At 37.7% G+C, this 19,815-nt stretch overlaps 1 pseudogene; it reads right to left on the minus strand.

Moving 5' to 3' along the window:
• Positions 1-99: 99 nt before the first annotated feature.
• On the minus strand, positions 100-18,919 carry LOC132550296 (patched domain-containing protein 3-like; annotated as a pseudogene).
• Between the last annotated feature and the right edge of the window lie 896 nt (positions 18,920-19,815).

The raw sequence follows: 19,815 nt of genomic DNA on the forward strand, positions 1-19,815 counted from the left end.
AAACGGATTAAATAAAAATGTTATCTTTCATCGTTCTTTTTAATAATATTGGACAAAGGCTAATTGAGATTGGTACTTAATGACTAAATCAGTACATACAATTCCGGTCTCCAGTGAAAGTCATGAAGCAGTGGCCGATGTGTGCCGAGTAGTCAATAGCCAGACCTATAGCCAGGATAAGGATGATACTGGTCACCGTGTCAATGGTCAACCCCCAGAAGTGCATCATCCCTCCCACGTCCAACTGGGGGTAACAAAGGTTAATATAAAAACACCACAAAAAGACATGAACAAGGAGGTCTGAAATTATTCCAACATCATACATCATTTGTGAAGTAAACTATTCTGGAGAGCAACAATATTTATCAACTCTCTAATGCTGGTCTTGTCAATATTTTATATCTTAATGATAGTGATGCAGCTGTCACAAAGTATAAAGGATTCAATTTTTTTTTTCTGAAAGAAATGATGACTAAGTAAGAAAGAACAGGCTGCTAACAGACTCTTTATCTGACCTTCAAACTACATAAATATGTATAAATATAGATAGACCCAATCACAGACTCTTTATCTGACCTTCAAATTACATAAATATGCATAAATATAGATAGACCCAATCACAGACTCTTTATCTGACCTTCAAACTACATAAATATGCATAAATATAGATAGACCCAATCACAGACTCTTTATCTGACCTTCAAATTACATAAATATGCATAAGTACATATAGACCCAATCACAGGCTCTTTATCTGACCTTCAAATTACATCAATATGCATAAATATGGATAGACCCAATCACAGGCTCTTTATCTGACCTTCAAACTACATAAATATGCATAAATATAGATAGACCCAATCACAGACATTTTATCTGACCTTCAAACTACATAAATATGCAGAAATATAGATAGACAGACCCAATCACAGACTCTTTATCTGACCTTCAAACTACATATAAAAAATATATAAACATTTACAGAGGCAAACCCACTGGCAGGCTATTTTTCAGACCTTCAAAATACATAAATATACAGACACAGACCAACTCTTAGCTCTTTAACCGACGTTCAAACCACAAATAAACATTAATAGTGACACAACCACTCATAGGCTCTTTATATGACCTTCAAACTATACAAATATACATCCAGGAATCACACAAATTTTCACAATACAGTTAAGTAAGGGCCCTTGGAAATCAAATTTTTTACCTAATCCAGTATACAAGGGAGACATTCACTGTTATGACCTACCAGTGTAAAGAGGACACAGGACAGGACCATAAGGCTGGTGAAGAGGTTGGCGATAAGTATGAGACATACAATAAACACACAGACGGCAGCTAGTGCCAGGTTCCTGTACAGCTCCATCTGGATAACCTGAAATGTAATATCACATAATTTAACAGTTCTGTTACTATTAAACATTGTCAACAATTACAGCATTGTATACTTTCTCATCAGGCTTTGTGTTACATTGTATAAATCTATGTTGCCAAGAGATGTTTTCTAATTTATAATTAAAAGTAATATTGAACTTTGACCTTCAGACATATGTTTTTAACAAGAAGTAATATATGAAATTTAACTTGTGTCATCACTTAGAGACCTGAATGAGGTGCCAATTAAGCAATTACTTTACATAACATTTTAAGGTAAAAAAATAAAGGAAACAAATGCAGGAAAGCCTTGAGAGCAGAAATCTATAATGCTCTGTGATGTCATCAAAAGCCAACATTATTTGAAATTAACAAAATTGTTCATTAATTAATTAAATTATATTTGAGATAAGCTGTGGAATACCTTGTTTGTATACCATCGTAAGTAGAATCTTCCATAGGCAAAACAATTGTCATTGGGGAAGAGTCCCGACACGATGCCCATAGTGTCGTCCATAGCTTTAATTTTGCTAGACGAGTCGGTTAACACGATGTGTGTGTATTTAATGAAGGATGCCTACAAAATAAAGTCTCCTATTAGCATAAACTCTTTGTGATAATATATCCAGGGTAAAAGTTCACCATGTCCTTGTAGTGACCATCTCTGGCAGCACAAGCAGTCAGAGAAGTAAAATTTATATACTAAATTCAATACAATACTGGTATTTCTTGCACTTTAATATTGAAATGAACAAGATTGATTTGGTAAAAAAAACACAGCCAAAGAAGTGAGCAAACTCTAGGTAAAACATCATCAGAAGCTACATAAAACAAGCGTTTCCTACTTCAGTTTAGATTGGTCAATATATAATGACAGTAATAATAAAGATTTTAGAATACTACTTCAGTAAAGTGACATTTTCACCTGCAGTTTTCACAATAACAGAAACCTGTCCCCTAGGGTGTCTAACAAGCTACAGATACTGAACAGCAATCTTTCCTATTTATTGGGTTAGAGAAAAATCATCTCATTTGATCAGAGAAGCAAGACAGAACATTTGAATCTTGCCTCTTTGTTTATATTTTTTATGTCTCGCCAACAAATGGGTGAACAGATCATGTCTTTTTCCTGGACCATATCACAGACAGGCAGTGGACCCAGGTCCATGATGTTAGAACATGAAGACAGGCCAAGGGCTCCTAGGACACAATATTCTCACAGTCAGGACATGAACTCCTGTAACATTGAACTTACAGACGGGCTGTGAACTCCTTGGCTGTTATATTGAATTTTCAGACAGAACATGAACTCCTTGGCTGTTTTATTGAATTTTCAGACAGGACATGAACTTTTGTGCTGTTTTATTGAATTTTCAGACAGGACATGAACTTCTGTGCTGTTTTATTGAATTTTCAGACAGAACATGAACTTCTGTGCTGTTTTATTGAATTTTCAGACAGGACATGAACTTCTGTGCTGTTTTATTGAATTTTCAGACAGGACATGAACTTCTGTGCTGTTTTATTGAATTTTCAGACAGAACATGAACTCCTTGGCTGTTTTATTGAATTTTCAGACAGGACATGAACTTCTGTGCTGTTTTATTGAATTTTCAGACAGGACATGAACTTCTGTGCTGTTTTATTGAATTTTCAGACAGGACATGAACTTCTGTGCTGTTATATTGAATTTTCAGACAGGACATGAACTTCTGTGCTGTTTTATTGAATTTTCAGACAGGCTATGAATTGGGTCGTGATATTAAACTTAGAGACAGGCTGATGATCCCTGGGTGATGATATTGAACTTGCAATTATGACGTAGACTCCTGGGCTGTGTTATTGAACTTACAGACAGGGCAAGCACCAATGGACCATGATATTAAACTTACAGACAGGCCAAGGACTCCTGAATTGTTGGTGAACACCAGTTCGCTCCTGTGACGCAGTCCTGTAGCCTCAGTCGTCACAAACTCATATAACAGGTCATAGAAATTTACAGAGGAACTTGGATATTTATCTAGAAAAAATTAATTTAATCAAGTTTAATTCATTGGCACCTTTAAAGAAATACACTTAAATTTCTCCAGCTAATAATTTTGGTTTTACCAGGGTCTATGCTTTTTGTATTGATGGCTGGTTTCTATGACATCAACTGGGAATCCATACTAAAAAGGGCCAATTCTCCTCACAAAATATGTGGAAAATTAGGTATGTTATATAATCATAATTTTTTTCAATTCTATTGTAGCGATGCTGTTTTCAAGCAGCCCAGGAAAGTACAAGAGTTTTAACAAACTTACTGGCGTCCAGTCTGGAGGTGACGGAGGCTGTAGAGGTAGAGCTGAGCCAGTCTGTGAAGGACTTGAACCAGCTATCTGTTGACCCTGAGGATATGTCACTGCTACCAGTTAGCTGAGTGTACAGGGAGTCAAACTGGGTCTAAAAGTAATTATTCTCTGAAAATATATCATATATTCTCTAAATAGCAACGAGCCATTAGTTTGAGTCACCAAAATATATAACAATGTGAGTCATCAGAAACAAAAGCTGAAGCATCTGAGCATTTTATGTAACTCACTAGATGATGTGTCTTTGAGGAGATATTGTAATTTCTACATCTCTTAAGCAACAATTATAGATAAAAAGAAAATGTGAGACAGTTTTCTGAGAATCAGTTTTGAAATAATTTGGAAAGATACATCCTCAAAAAATCTTATTCTAGAACACCATTTAACTTTTATTCAACACTCAATGCAGTAGGCTACTGCCTGAGCCCCTGTGTTGAAGTAACCGTTACTGAACCTTTCATTAACACTCACTACAGCAGACTGGTGCTCAAGCCCCTGTGTTTAAGTATTCGTTACTGAACCTTTAATTAACACTCACTACAGTAGACTGCCACTCGAGCCCCTGTGTTTAAGTATGCATTACTGAACCTTTAATTAACACTCACTACAATAGACTGCCGCTCGAGCCCTTGTGTTTAAGTATTTGTTACTGAACCTTTAATCAACACTCACTACAGTAGATTGTCGCTCAAGCCCCTGTGTTTAAGTATTCGTTACTGAACCTTTAATCAACACTCACTACAGTAGACTGCCGCTCGAGCCCCTGTGTTGAAGTATTCGTTACTGACACCGTCATACTTGTAGGGATAGGAGTCCGTTGGGATAAACCATATGGGGTTATACTCCTGCTTCAGCTCCACAAAACCCCAAATACCGAAACCCAGGAAGATGGCAGTCACAACCATAGCTGCTATCTATATTCAGTAAAATAAAATCTGCATTCCAAATTCTATAACGTATGCATTATTATCTGGTACTTCTGTATCAAAACCAAAACATTAACTGCTATACTACAGAGTGTACAAACAGAATTTATTCTACAAAACTTGAAATTAATGTTAATCTTAGCATTTGTAATGTATGTGTTTGTGTCCATTGATATGTATGCACACTGTCAATAACAAATACATTTCCTGCTCTGAATTGAATGAAAAATAAATTTGTAATCATAGATGATTGTTAAATAAGAATTGCCTGAACCACACACTAAGCAGTCAGTATACAGAGGCAGGACGTAACGGAAATACCTTTACTGGTAAACGCATCAAATTTGGTGCGTAAAACTTCTTCATTGCTGCGACAAATAATTCTGTTTTACTGCATTCGTTTGGCTGATAGTAAGCATTGTGCCTGTAGCAACATATACATGCATTTCTGTCATCATCACGTCTCTTAGCACTCAAAGCAATACAGCCGACGTAAAATGTTGCCGCCAACAGGAACAGGGCAAGTATGCCCAGGCAGCAAAACACACAGAAGGACCGCAGCGCTGGCAGTACCTGGAAAGGAAGTCAAAATATTGGTGAAAGAGAATGGTGAAGATGATCTTTATATATTGTGTGAGAAATAAATTACACCTTCACAATAGATCTGTAGTTGGACTCCATGATCAAAATACCGATGAGTATTAATGTGTCATTCTGTAATGTAATATCAAAACACAGCATTACTTACTGTGGTGTCAAAGCATCTATCTGAGCAAGTAAACCAGAAATTGGCTGTATCTGATCATGATTCTACTGAGGGCACTTAAAATTGCAGTGCACTTCTCTTGTAAAAGAACAAGCTCTAACTCTGACTTATAAACATTTTTGATATCAATTATTCACTTTCAATATTTTTATTTGTTACACTAGAGAAAGAAGCAAATAATTTTGTTTTTTTGTTTTTTTTTTTTTTGTTTTTTATTCGCAATTGTTATTTCTGGTCCTGATTGACAGTCACACAATTTTTACTTTCTCCTTTGTCTAATTACTGAATGATTCCCAATAGTAACTTAATAATAACCAGCACAAGCCCAACACTATCCAATTCTACTCAATACCATACATCACTAAGTTGATTATACTCAAGGTTAAACACTGTTCGTCTACCACTGATGGAATAATCAGACAAATTTGACCAAGGTCCTGTGACAATGAATACAGTAAATCTATTCACAGACTTTGTTTAGCTTCATCAAAGAGCCTATCAAACATACACATCATGATTCTAGATATCTGATTAAACAAAACAGTAGATGGACTATTTTAACAAATTTGACCCCTGCGACCTTAAATATGGGTCATTCATTTTTGTTTACTTTGTCAGGCTTTATCCACGGAACATATCAGCCAAAATCGTGAAATCAAAATCACGAACCTTGGCCTTTTGATTAATCAGAAGACGTTATTGGAGTCTTTTAACAAATTTGACTTCTGTCACCATGGATATGGGTCAAGGTCATTTCTTTTTGTAAGCTTTGTTCCATTTCATTTCAGTAATCTACATGTCATCTATGTTGACAAGTTGGCAATGGCCTTTTGGCTACTAAAGAAAAGTTGTTGAAGCATGATGAACAACAGCCGGAGGAACAGACAATTGATGAAGCATTGCCAGAAGCATTAGGTCACTTGGCCCGTCCAGCAAGGTGAGCTAACAACTGGACAGCTATACATAATACAAAACAGACATTTTTTCTAGTTATTTCATTACATGTATATAGTATTTAATTTTTAGTGTTTTGTCTGCTCTATTACAGCCACATCTATCTGTTCTCAACACTTACTGTTGTTGCACCAATTCCAAAAGCACACATATCAGTGATGGATGTGACAGTGATAGAAACTCCAGCATGTTTTAGGGTCATTGCCATACGCTCATGAACTGGTCGGTCTTCATACCCTGCAGGTAAACTTTTGTAGGCACCCATGATTACAAACAGATCATCCACTCCAATACCTGTCATAAAACATTGAAGAAGCAGGGTTATATTCTCCGCGAATTGGTCTTTAATAACTTACTCCAGATACATCAGTAAAGCTACATTAAAAAACTTTAACTAACATTTGTACACATAAAGAGCTCTAACACTAAATAAATATTACATTTGTTTTTGTAGAAAATTAACTACTTACAATTTTACACAAAATCCTTGAAAATATTCAACTTTTAAAAAAAAGTACACAACAACATCCAAATGTATCAGAGAGTAGTCATGACAAGTAATACTGATAAAATTCTTTGTACAATTGATGGAGAAGTGATACTTACCCAACAGCAAGAAAGGAAGGATAGAATGTAGTGGAGTGTAATTCCAGCCTGCAGCAGATGCCAGTCCATAAGAAAATCCCAGTGATAACCCTATCACCAGAATACCACACACGGAAATACCAAGCTGTAATCATCAAGCAAAAGTACTAACATTAGGATATCTGTCTGTATGTACTAACATTAGGATATCTGTCTGTATGTACTAACATTAGGATATCTGTCTGTATGGACTAACATTAGGATATCTGTCTGTATGGACTAACATTAGGATATCTGTCTGTATGTACTAACATTAGGATATCTGTCTGTATGTACTAACATTAGGATATCTGTCTGTATGTACTAACATTAGATATCTGTCTGTATGTACTAACATTAGGATATCTGTCTGTATGTACTAACATTAGGATATCTGTCTGTATACTAACATTAGGATATCTGTCTGTATGTACTAACATTAGGATATCTGTCTGTATGTACTAACATTAGGATATCTGTCTGTATGTACTAACATTAGGATATCTGTCTGTATGTACTAACATTAGGATATCTGTCTGTATGGACTAACATTAGGATATCTGTCTGTATGTACTAACATTATATCTGTCTGTATGTACTAACATTAGGATATCTGTCTGTATGTACTAACATTAGGATATCTGTCTGTATGTACTAACATTAGGATATCTGTCTGTATGTACTAACATTAGGATATCTGTCTGTATGTACTAACATTAGGATATCTGTCTGTATGTACTAACATTAGGATATCTGTCTGTATGGACTAACATTAGGATATCTGTCTGTATGTACTAACATTAGGATATCTGTCTGTATGTACTAACATTAGGATATCTGTCTGTATGTACTAACATTAGGATATCTGTCTGTATGTACTAACATTAGGATATCTGTCTGTATATCTGTCATTAGGATATCTGTCTGTATGTACTAACATTAGGATATCTGTCTGTATGTACTAACATTAGGATATCTGTCTGTATGTACTAACATTAGGATATCTGTCTGTATGTACTAACATTAGGATATCTGTCTGTATGTACTAACATTAGGATATCTGTCTGTATGTACTAACATTAGGATATCTGTATGTAACTGTATCTGTCTGGTACTAACATTAGGATATCTGTCTGTATGTACTAACATTAGGATATCTGTCTGTATGTACTAACATTAGGATATCTGTCTGTATGTACTAACATTAGGATATCTGTCTGTATGTACTAACATTAGTGTATCGGTCTGTATGTACTAACATTAGGATATCTGTCTGTATGTACTAACATTAGGATATCTGTCTGTATGTACTAACATTAGGATATCTGTCTGTATGTACTAACATTAGGATATCTGTCTGTATGTACTAACATTAGGATATCTGTCTGTATGTACTAACAACAGTGTATCGTCTGTATGTACTAACATTAGTGTATCTGTCTGTATGTACTAACATTAGGATATCTGTCTGTATTTACTAACAACAGCGTATCTGTCTGTATGTACTAACATTAGGATATCTGTCTGTATGTACTAACATTAGGATATCTGTCTGTATGTACTAACAACAGTGTATCTGTCTGTATGTACTAACATTAGGATATCTGTCTGTATGTACTAACATTAGGATATCTGTCTGTATGTACTAACATTAGGATATCTGTCTGTATGTACTAACATTAGTGTATCTGTCTGTATGTACTAACATTAGTGTATCTGTCTGTATGTACTAACATTAGGACATCTGTCTGTATGTACTAACATTAGTGTATCTGTCTGTATGTACTAACATTAGTGTATCTGTCTGTATGTACTAACATTAGGATATCTGTCTGTATGTACTAACAACAGTGTATCTGTCTGTATGTACTAACATTAGGATATCTGTCTGTATGTACTAACATTAGTGTATCTGTCTGTATGTACCAGTATACCACTGACATTTTTGTTTCAGAAAAGTGTAAAAATTCTGTGTTAACATTGGATGCGTAGTTGGCATTACCCCGAAGTCAAGACAGTTGAATCTTCCCAGGATGATGATGATATAAATAATGACTATCATGTATCCAGCACTAAGTAAGGAAACATCGCCACTTATTGCGTCACCAGCTACATCTCCAAAACTGAAAGAAGAAAAACTCCAATATCAGACATGTATATATATATATATATATAGTTTAACAATACACGTTAATGCCATTACAATGAAACGACTCATTAGAATTCAAAATGACCAAGCTATTTTCTTTAAATTTTTCACAATGAACAGCAATATCAATATTTCTTCAGTACGTTGAAAATATTGCCATCTTTAACCTCATCTACCTGGTATATGTAGTTACAATCATTGTTATGAAATGTCAGCACACAAGGAAAAATCAAATTCAAGAACAAAGAACACATTGATACCTCCTGGTGGCCAAGACGTAGTAATTGGTGATTGAGCTGTCTTGTAAGTTCAGTACTAGGGACACTGCTTTAGATTCCCAGTCCTTGGATTCATCTTCGCTCTAATACATACAAGTAATATTTGAGATAGTACCATTATCTACAGTAGATCATAGGTACTTAATTGTATTGTATACAACTTCTACAAGTTTCCATTTTCTTCAAGATTCCAGATAAGATTTTCAAAAATCTTAAAATTCTTTTGAAAATTGATGAAAATACTTACTGCACCATCTCCTTTTAGATAGAAGGTCATTTTAGCTGCTCTAGCAGCACTGACTGTGGTGCCTGAACTGTAGGTTATACCTCCTAAGGCTGTAGTTACGTCATACGTCCGGCCATACAGGGGACTGCAAACATACAGCTAAATGTTACATCACACTTGTACTGTATAATCTTAAGTAATTGTTATCTAGCCATGACCTTACTTAGGTTTCAATTTTATGAGATTTGATTGTGATAAAAGGTTTCTACAAGTTTGTATTGTTACAGAATATGATGAAATACCTGTATGAAAATGAATGACAGATCTTTTCTTAAATTTTCAACTTTTTGTATTATCATTTTTGTTGTGAATATTCCTGAAGCACATCTTTATATCTCTCTCTATTCTCTGCATCTGCTGCTATTATTGTAAATAATTATCATTCTTAGAATAATAACAATCATTTTCTGTCCATGTCAGTAGTAACAAGGACCTTTCTCTTCACATCAAGAAATAACACATTAAGTCATTTCAGGAACAATGCGACCTGTTGTGCTCAATCAAAGGATTACCTTACTGTGGCTTTGTCCACCTTCAACACTAGAACCTACCTTACTGTGGCATTTTCACCTCCAACACTAGAACCTACCTTACTGTGGCATTGTTCACCTCCAACACCAGAACCTACCTTACTGTGGCATTGTTTACCTCCAACACTAGAACCTACCATACTTTGGCAGTGTTCACTTTCAACACTAGAACCTACTTTACCTTGGCAGTGTTTACCTCCAACACCAGAACCTACCTTACTGTGGCATTGTTCACCTCCAACACTAGAACCTACCTTACTGTGGCATTGTTCACCTCCAACACTAGAACCTACTTTACTTTGGCAGTGTTTACCTCCAACACTAGAACCTACCTTACAGTGGCATTGTTCACCTCCAACACTAGAACCTACCATAATTTGGCAGTGTTCACTTTCAACACCAGAATCTACCTTATTGTGGCATTGTTCACCTCCAACACTAGAACCTACCATCCTTTGGCATTGTTCACTTTCAACACTAGAACCTACCTTACTTTGGCATTGTTCACTTTCAACACTAGAACCTACCTTACAGTGGAAGTGTTTACTTTTAACACTAGAACCTACCTTACAGTGGCAGTGTTAACTTTTGACACTAGAACCTACCTTACTGTGGCAGTGTTTACTTTTGACACTAGAACCTACCTTACTGTGGCAGTGTTCACTTTCAACACTAGAACCTACCTTACTGTGGCAGTGTTCACTTTCAACACTAGAACCTACCTTACAGTAGAAGTGTTTACTTTTGACACTAGAACCTACCTTACTGTGGCAGTGTTCACTTTCAACACTAGAACCTACCTTACAGTAGAAGTGTTTACTTTTGACACTAGAACCTACCTTGCTGTGGCAGTGTTCACTTTCAACACTAGAACCTACCTTACTGTGGCAGTGTTCACTTTCAACACTAGAACCTACCTTACTGTGGCACTGTTCACTTTCAACACTAGAACCTACCTTACTGTGGCACTGTTCACTTTCAACACTAGAACCTACCTTACAGTGGCAGAGTTGATGGTGTTGAGAATGTCAGAGGAACTAGCTCCAGTGATGCTGGCATGATCGTAACTCCACAGTTCTAAGACGCTGTTCACCAAACAGTTTGAGCCAGCCCTAACAATGATTATAGTATACATTATTGACTTCTAAATTGAAAAAATAGAGCGAAGCAATAGGTAATTAACTATACATTCAGTTGTCAACACTATGTTATAGAAAACTTTACAGGAACAATTCCACAAAGTTCTTGATAAGAAGAAAATATGATTATTGACCAAAGAGTATAAACATCCATTGTAAATGAAAACCTCTAGTGTGGTAGATAAGCATTGCTCACTTAAAACATATGTCTGTGTAACTGCTACCTGCAGACGTTGTCAATGCAAGGCTTCTGTTGTAGAGAATGTTCATCTGAAAGAACAATAAAGCCAATCTGAAAGTTTACAGCAAAATACAAATACCTCATATACCAACAATTATTTCATATTAATTTCTTATATTTCTCAACAAAACAAAAACAAACAATTTGATATTGGAGATTTGTGGGTCTCAGATTCAAAAGTCTCTCAGTAAATCTCTCTTAATCAAACAATGGTTGAGATTAATGTAGATTGAGGTCCTGGACATCACTAAAGAAACTACAGGGTATCTGGAAAGGTGTGTGGTACAGCTAGACTGAGCGACAGGGTGTGTGGTACAGCTAGACTGAGCTACAGGGTGTGTGGTACAGCTAGACTAAGCGACAGGGTGTGTGGTACAGCTAGACTGAGCTACAGGGTGTGTGGTACAGCTAGACTGAGCTACAGGGTGTGTGGTACAGATAGACTGAGCTTCAGTATATAAGGTAGTGTCAGACTGAGCTAAAGTATATAAGGTAGTGTCAGACTGAGATACAGGATGTGTGGTACAGATAGACTGAGCTTCAGTATATAAGGTAGTGTCAGACTAAGCTACAGTGTGTGTGGTACAGATAAACTGATCTACAGGGTGTGTGGTACAGCTAGTCTGAGCTACAGGATGTGTGGTAAAGCTAGACTGAGCTACAGGGTGTGTGATACAGCCAGACTGAGCTACAGTATACCTGCTAGTGTCAGACTGAGCTACAGGGTGTGTGATACAGCCAGACTGAGCTACAGTATACCTGCTAGTGTCAGACTGAGCTACAGGGTGTGTGGTACAGCTAGACTGAGCTACATGATGTGTGGTACAGCTAGACTGAGCTACATGATGTGTGGTACAGCTAGACTGAGCTACAGGGTGTGTGGTACAGCTAGACTGAGCTACAGGGTGTGACTGAGCTACAGGGTGTGTGGTACAGCTAGACTGAGCTACATGATGTGTGGTACAGCTAGACTGAGCTACATGATGTGTGGTACAGCTAGACTGAGCTACAGGGTGTGTGGTACAGCTAGACTGAGCTACAGTATACCTGCTAGTGTCACACTGAGCTACAGGATGTGTGGTACAGCTAGACTGAGCTACAGGGTGTGTGGTACAGCTAGACTAAGCTACAGGGTGTGTGGTACAGCTAGACTGAGCTACAGGGTGTGTGGTACAGCTAGACTGTGCTACAGTATACCTGCTAGTGTCAGACTGAGCTACAGGGTGTGTGGTACAGCTAGACTGAGATACAAGGGTGTGTGGTACAGCTAGACAGAGCTACAGGGTGTGTGGTACAGATAGACTGAGCTACAGGTGTGTGGTACAGCTAGACTGAGCTACAGGGTGTGTGGTACAGCTAGACTGTGCTACAGAATATCTGCTAGTGTCAGACTGAGCTACAGGGTGTGTGGTACAGCTAGACTGAGATACAGGGTGTGTGGTACAGATAGACTGAGCTACAGGGTGTGTGGTACAGCTAGACTGTGCTACAGGGTTTTGTGGTACAACTAGACTGAGCTACAGGGTGTGTGGTACAGCTAGACTGAGCTACAGTATACCTGCTAGTGTCAGACTGAGCTACAGGATGTGTGGTACAGCTAGACTGAGATACAAGGGTGTGTGGTACAGCTAGACAGAGCTACAGGGTGTGTGGTACAGCTAGACTGAGCTACAGGGTGTGTGGTACAGCTAGACTGTGCTACAGTATACCTGCTAGTGTCAGACTGAGCTACAGGGTGTGTGGTACAGCTAGACTGAGATACAAGGGTGTGTGGTACAGCTAGACAGAGCTACAGGGTGTGTGGTACAGATAGACTGAGCTACAGGTGTGTGGTACAGCTAGACTGAGCTACAGGGTGTGTGGTACAGCTAGACTGTGCTACAGAATATCTGCTAGTGTCAGACTGAGCTACAGGGTGTGTGGTACAGCTAGACTGAGATACAGGGTGTGTGGTACAGATAGACTGAGCTACAGGGTGTGTGGTACAGCTAGACTGTGCTACAGGGTTTTGTGGTACAACTAGACTGAGCTACAGGGTGTGTGGTACAGCTAGACTGAGCTACAGGGTGTGTGGTACAGCTAGACTGTGCTACAGTATACCTGCTAGTGTCAGACTGAGCTACAGGGTGTGTGGTACAGCTAGACTGAGATACAAGGGTGTGTGGTACAGCTAGACAGAGCTACAGGGTGTGTGGTACAGATAGACTGAGCTACAGGGTGTGTGGTACAGCTAGACTGAGCTACAGGGTGTGTGGTACAGCTAGACTGTGCTACAGAATATCTGCTAGTGTCAGACTGAGCTACAGGGTGTGTGGTACAGCTAGACTGAGATACAGGGTGTGTGGTACAGATAGACTGAGCTACAGGGTGTGTGGTACAGCTAGACTGTGCTACAGGGTTTTGTGGTACAACTAGACTGAGCTACAGGGTGTGTGGTACAGCTAGACTGAGCTACAGGAGTGCCAGACCAAGCTATAGGATGGGAGGTAGTACCAGACTGAGCTGCAGGGTGTAATATTAAGCTAGACTGAGCTATAAAATGTGTAATAAAGCTACATTGAGCTACAGGATTTGTAGTAGAGCAAGAGTGACCTACAGGATGTGCGTTAGATGACTAAAAAAACTTACTGCTTGAATAGCTCCTGTTGTTAAAACATTTCCAGAGACAAATATGACACTGACTGTGCGTAGAGTACTGGGAAAGTTGACAGAAACCCATTCCTTGTACTTGAATACATCAGCATCTGATGGCACCCACAGGGTATCAGAATCTGTATTTTCTGTAAAGTTGATCACACCCACAGTAAATATCCCCACTAAAAAAGCACTCAGCACCACAGTCTTCAGTGGATGGGTACCAATCAGCAATCCAAGGCTGAAAGAAAGATTAAATAGGGATGGATGTACCAGTGACCTATATAATTATGTTAAAGTTAATTCACAGACATGTTCCTTAGTGGTTAGAGTATCACATATTAAGGCAAACCAATCTCAAATATATATATGCTTCAGAAACACAAAAACAAGTCATCAATATTTCGGAAATGTTCAATTTCTTTGCTGGAAAATTGTATTTAAAGAAGAAATCCAGGTAGTTGTATAATGAATGATATCATAACAGATTATACTAAGGCCAGTCTAAATAAAAGGTGTTTTTCCATTGAATCCCATTACATCAAGCAGAAGCATGATGATCCATCTATCTCTATATCATGCGATCAGCTCTGTACAAACATTTGCAAACCAACATTTTTTTCCTCATTGTGTCATCAATAATTGACAGCAGACCCACATTAATGTTATGTTAAAGGTCTACTATTATTTCACACATACATCAGTATGAATCTAAAACCACTAGGGATGGATGTACCAGTGACCTATATAATTATGTTAAAGATCACTATGCCTGTAATATTTAGGTCACAATGACATATCACAGTGACCTACATTGTTATGTTAGAAATCAGTACATATGTCACTACCTGGCTAGGGATGGATGTACCAGTGACCTACATTGTTATGTTAAAGATCAGTACATTTGTACCTAGCTAGGGATGGATGTACCAGTGACCTATATAATTATGTTAAAGATCACTATGCCTGTACCTGGCTAGGGACGGATGTACCAGTGACCTACATTGTTATGTTAGAAATCAGTACATTTGTTCCTAGCTAGGGATGGATGTACCAGTGACCTACATTGTTATGTTAAAGATCAGTACATTTGTACCTAGCTAGGGATGGATGTACCAGTGACCTATATAATTATGTTAAAGATCACTATGCCTGTACCTGGCTAGGGACGGATGTACCAGTGACCTACATTGTTATGTTAGAAATCAGTACATTTGTTCCTAGCTAGGGATGGATGTACCAGTGACCTACATTGTTATGTTAAAGATCAGTACATTTGTACCTAGCTAGGGATGGATGTACCAGTGACCTATATAATTATGTTAAAGATCACTATGCCTGTACCTGGCTAGGGACGGATGTACCAGTGACCTACATTGTTATGTTAGAAATCAGTACATTTGTTCCTAGCTAGGGATGGATGTACCAGTGACCTACATTGTTATGTTAAAGATCAGTACATTTGTACCTAGCTAAGGATGGATGTACCAGTGACCTATATAATTATGTTAAAGATCACTATGCCTGTACCTGGCTAGGGACGGATGTACCAGTGACCTACATTGTTATGTTAGAAATCAGTACATTTGTTCCTGACTAGGGATGGACGTAGCAGTGTCCTACATTGTTATGTTAGAAATGAGTACATTTGTTCCTGGCTAGGGATGGACGTAGCAGTGTCCTACATTGTTATGTTAGAAATCAGTACTTTTGTTTCTGGCTAGGGATGGACGTAGCAGTGTCCTACATTGTTATGTTAGAAATCAGTACTTTTGTTCCTGGCTAGGGATGGACGTAGCAGTGTCCTACATTGTTATGTTACAGATCACAAAGACAGGTTCAACATATACAGCCTTCTCGTCAAACATCAGGAAGTTTGTAAGATGATATCTATATGCTCTCAGGTAAACAGCCACATGCTGGCTGTTATGCATAGAAATATACTACGTACATTGACATAAAAGATTTAATCAACTGGAAATCGATAATGGCCTCTAACAATAGCCATGTTGGTGAATCAAGTAGATACCGGTGTACCATGGTATTGTAAAGCATGGGGAAATTCAACGGGGTCAAAATATCATAATGATGAAGTGAATTGCAGATCACTTCACCATTATGTTGAAATGAACCCCCCAACCCTTCCCCCAACCCTCCAAGCCACTTTATATTTTGTTTTCAATTGATGTTCCTTCACTTAATTTCTTATCTCTTTGTTTAATTAAGTTCCTCCAAACATAATAAAACTGAAAAATAACAAGGGTGGGGGGAGTTAGGGTAGTGCTGGCGCATGGTAAAGTGAAGCATTACACTATTTTCTTACTTATTAAATTTGTTCACCAATTATTTTTCTATTTGCCCTAATTCAATCATATCAACACATAAATAACAAAAAGTACCATATGTCTGGAGTGAGTTCACTTTACCATGGGTTTCACTTTACCATACTACACTGGGACTGTTCATTTGTTTGTTTGCAATTACCTATGATATTAGACGGACATTTGAAAGCATCATTACATCTAACATCACTAATAAGACAATATCTTTTATAGATTGGAATGTGGTGAAGGACATCTTTTTTCAGCTTGGAGTTGTTTTTAAATCCTACATGACAATCCTTATAGATTGAATGGTGTTTATTCCAAGTCATTAAGGCAACACTTCCTTGTAGAATGTTGTACACCATTTTTCCCCTGGTAGTCAATATTATCTGCAGTTCAGTAATATTTTATTGACATTGAATATCTACTTGTACAAACACCAGTAAGTAACACATGTAGCTTTTGATAAACTGAAGTGATTCACATAAAATTTATGCCCTTAAGAAAAACTGTATTGAAGTTATCAACTCAAACTGGGATATTCTAAACCAGGAGTGAATCACAGGACACCCCAATCCAAGCGTAAAGATTAAACCTCAATGACACAGCTGATTTTCTGCTCCATAACATACAGCTTAGCTTTCACATCACAGTGTCCCATAAACTTTATAGGTACTAGGCCTATAATACCACATCTGTTTACATATCAACAAGACTGTTTTAGTTTCCCATACTGAAGCTCGAACATAATCTCATGAATAATTCGACAATGTTGATACAAACACTGTAATCAAACTACAATTTATTTCCAGGGGTCCTTCTCAACTTTATTGCTAAAACTGTGGGTCCCACAATGTAAATTTTACTGGTATTTTCAGAAATTTTACGAATTCCATCACAATTTTATGAGTACAGGACTCAAGGCTTACACACAGATTGATCACTGCAAACCTACATGATATCTCAGAGATACAAAAACTACTTTTTATTACATTTTTACCACTAAAATATAGAGAAATATCATGTTGATTAAAGACTTGCATTCATGAAACACCAAACATAGATCTTCTTAAAAACTGACCAACCAAAAAAGTTTATTCAAAAATTGAAATATAATAGACAGAATATTAAAGTGTTTTCAGTAATATGTCTCACTCATGTAACTAACATTTAGGTATGTTCACTTATGCTGTAGAACTCATAAAGAAACATAACTGATTTATCATTGAAAAGAAACTGTTAGAGCTGTGTTTACCATAAACCTTTGATATTTGGTTATATGAATCACTACAATTTTGGCCCCAGCCATTCCTAGAGTACTAAAATGACACTTGTTGGTGTGTTTACTTACCACTTTATCAATTGATGGACACTTGTTGGTGTGTTTACTTACCACTTTATCAATTGATCGGAACTTGTTGGTGTGTTTACTTACCATTGTACCCATTGTTGGACATTTGGTTGTGTATTTTACTATCACTGTGCCAGTTGATGGACACTTGTTGGTATGTTTACTTACCACTGTACCAGTTGATGACCACTTGTTGGTTCGTTTACTTACCATTGTACAAATTGTTGGACATTTGGTTGAGTGTTTACTTACCACTTTATCAATGGATGGGAACTTGTTGGTGTGTTTACTTACCACTGTACCAGTTGATGGAAACTTGGTGATGTGTTTACTTACCACTGTACCAGTTGATGGACATTTGGTCGAGAGTTTACTTACCACTGTACCAGTTGATGGAAACTTGTTGGTGTGTTTACTTACCACTGTACCAGTTGATGGACACTTGTTGGTGTGTTTACTTACCACTGTACCAGTTGATGGACACTTGTTGGTGTGTTTACTTACCACTGTACCAGTTGATGGGCACTTGTTGGTGTGTTTACTTACCACTGTACCAGTTGATGGACATTCGGTCGAGAGTTTACTTACCACTGTACCAGTTGATGGGCACTTGTTGGTGTATTTACTTACCACTGTACCAGTTGATGGACACTTGTTGGTGTGTTTACTTACCACTGTACCAGTTGATGGACACTTGTTGGTGTGTTTACTTACCACTGTACCAGTTGATGGAAACTTGTTGGTGTGTTTACTTACCACTGTACCAGTTGATGGACATTTGGTCGAGAGTTTACTTACCACTGTACCAGTTGATGGACACTTGTTGGTGTGTTTACTTACCACTGTACCAGTTGATGGACATTTGGTCGAGAGTTTACTTACCTATAAAATCCATTTTCCATTGAGGATGTAATCTTATTGAATATTCTTTGGATGATGAATGGTTTATTTTCTTTTCCATGGCTGTTGTTTGGTGCTGCCATATTTCTATTTCAGTGTTATTATTCCACTGCTAATATCTCCTGTCCTTCTGTGACGTATATCCTTCAATTCGCTGCTTTCATGGTTACCGACAAGCGCTGCTTTCAGCTATACCTGTGGAAACAGTGTACAAGTATACCGTGTAAAACACATGTTTGTCAACGTGTTTTTAACTATTTATACCCGTTTCTAATCGCTTCAGTGATCCCACTCTAAGTCATGCTTATGTAAGCCAGGAATATAACACATACACATGTGTGCAGAACATTAGAGACAGCTGTCGGTTGGCTATAGAGTTACCCGACGTCAGAATAACGATGTGGATCGCTGTGTTTGGCCAATCAGAATACGTTTGAAGTACAACCGGTATGTACTAATAGACAATGTACAAATCTAGTACACGAGACTGAGAATGTCTTTAGCTTGTGCTCACGTGAATGACCTACATTTTTGGTTTTAAACTACCCGGTACAGCAAACTGCTATACACTATGACGGCAGTCAAATACACACAATGCTCTATTCACAGAACTACACACGCCCTTAATAAACTATCGATACTGATGGTACCCGTATTGATTTTTTTCTTGTGTCTCAGCTGATTCAATAAAGAAAACGGACTGGGTACAATAGTAAGCCATAAGCTTGGCCACCGAGGGAATTTTCTTGTGTTCTCGGGTTATTTCAGTGATAAGATAAAAACACGAGAGGCCTGTTAGAATTTTTTTTCTTCTATTGGACTCAAATCATGTACACTGGTTGTCTGAAATTAAAAGCGCTGAAGATGCACACCTGAAGCGTTAGTTTACAATGTCTCGGCCTCTGTAAGGTACTGTACAGGAAGCCACGCATGTTAGTCTAAAACAGTCGGGTCGAATTCCCACCACCCGACTAGAGGT

The sequence above is a fragment of the Ylistrum balloti genome, unplaced genomic scaffold (assembly GCF_031769215.1).
Source record: "Ylistrum balloti isolate Yb309-2 unplaced genomic scaffold, AGI_CSIRO_Ybal_v1 Utg370118, whole genome shotgun sequence".
Taxonomy (NCBI): domain Eukaryota; kingdom Metazoa; phylum Mollusca; class Bivalvia; order Pectinida; family Pectinidae; genus Ylistrum; species Ylistrum balloti.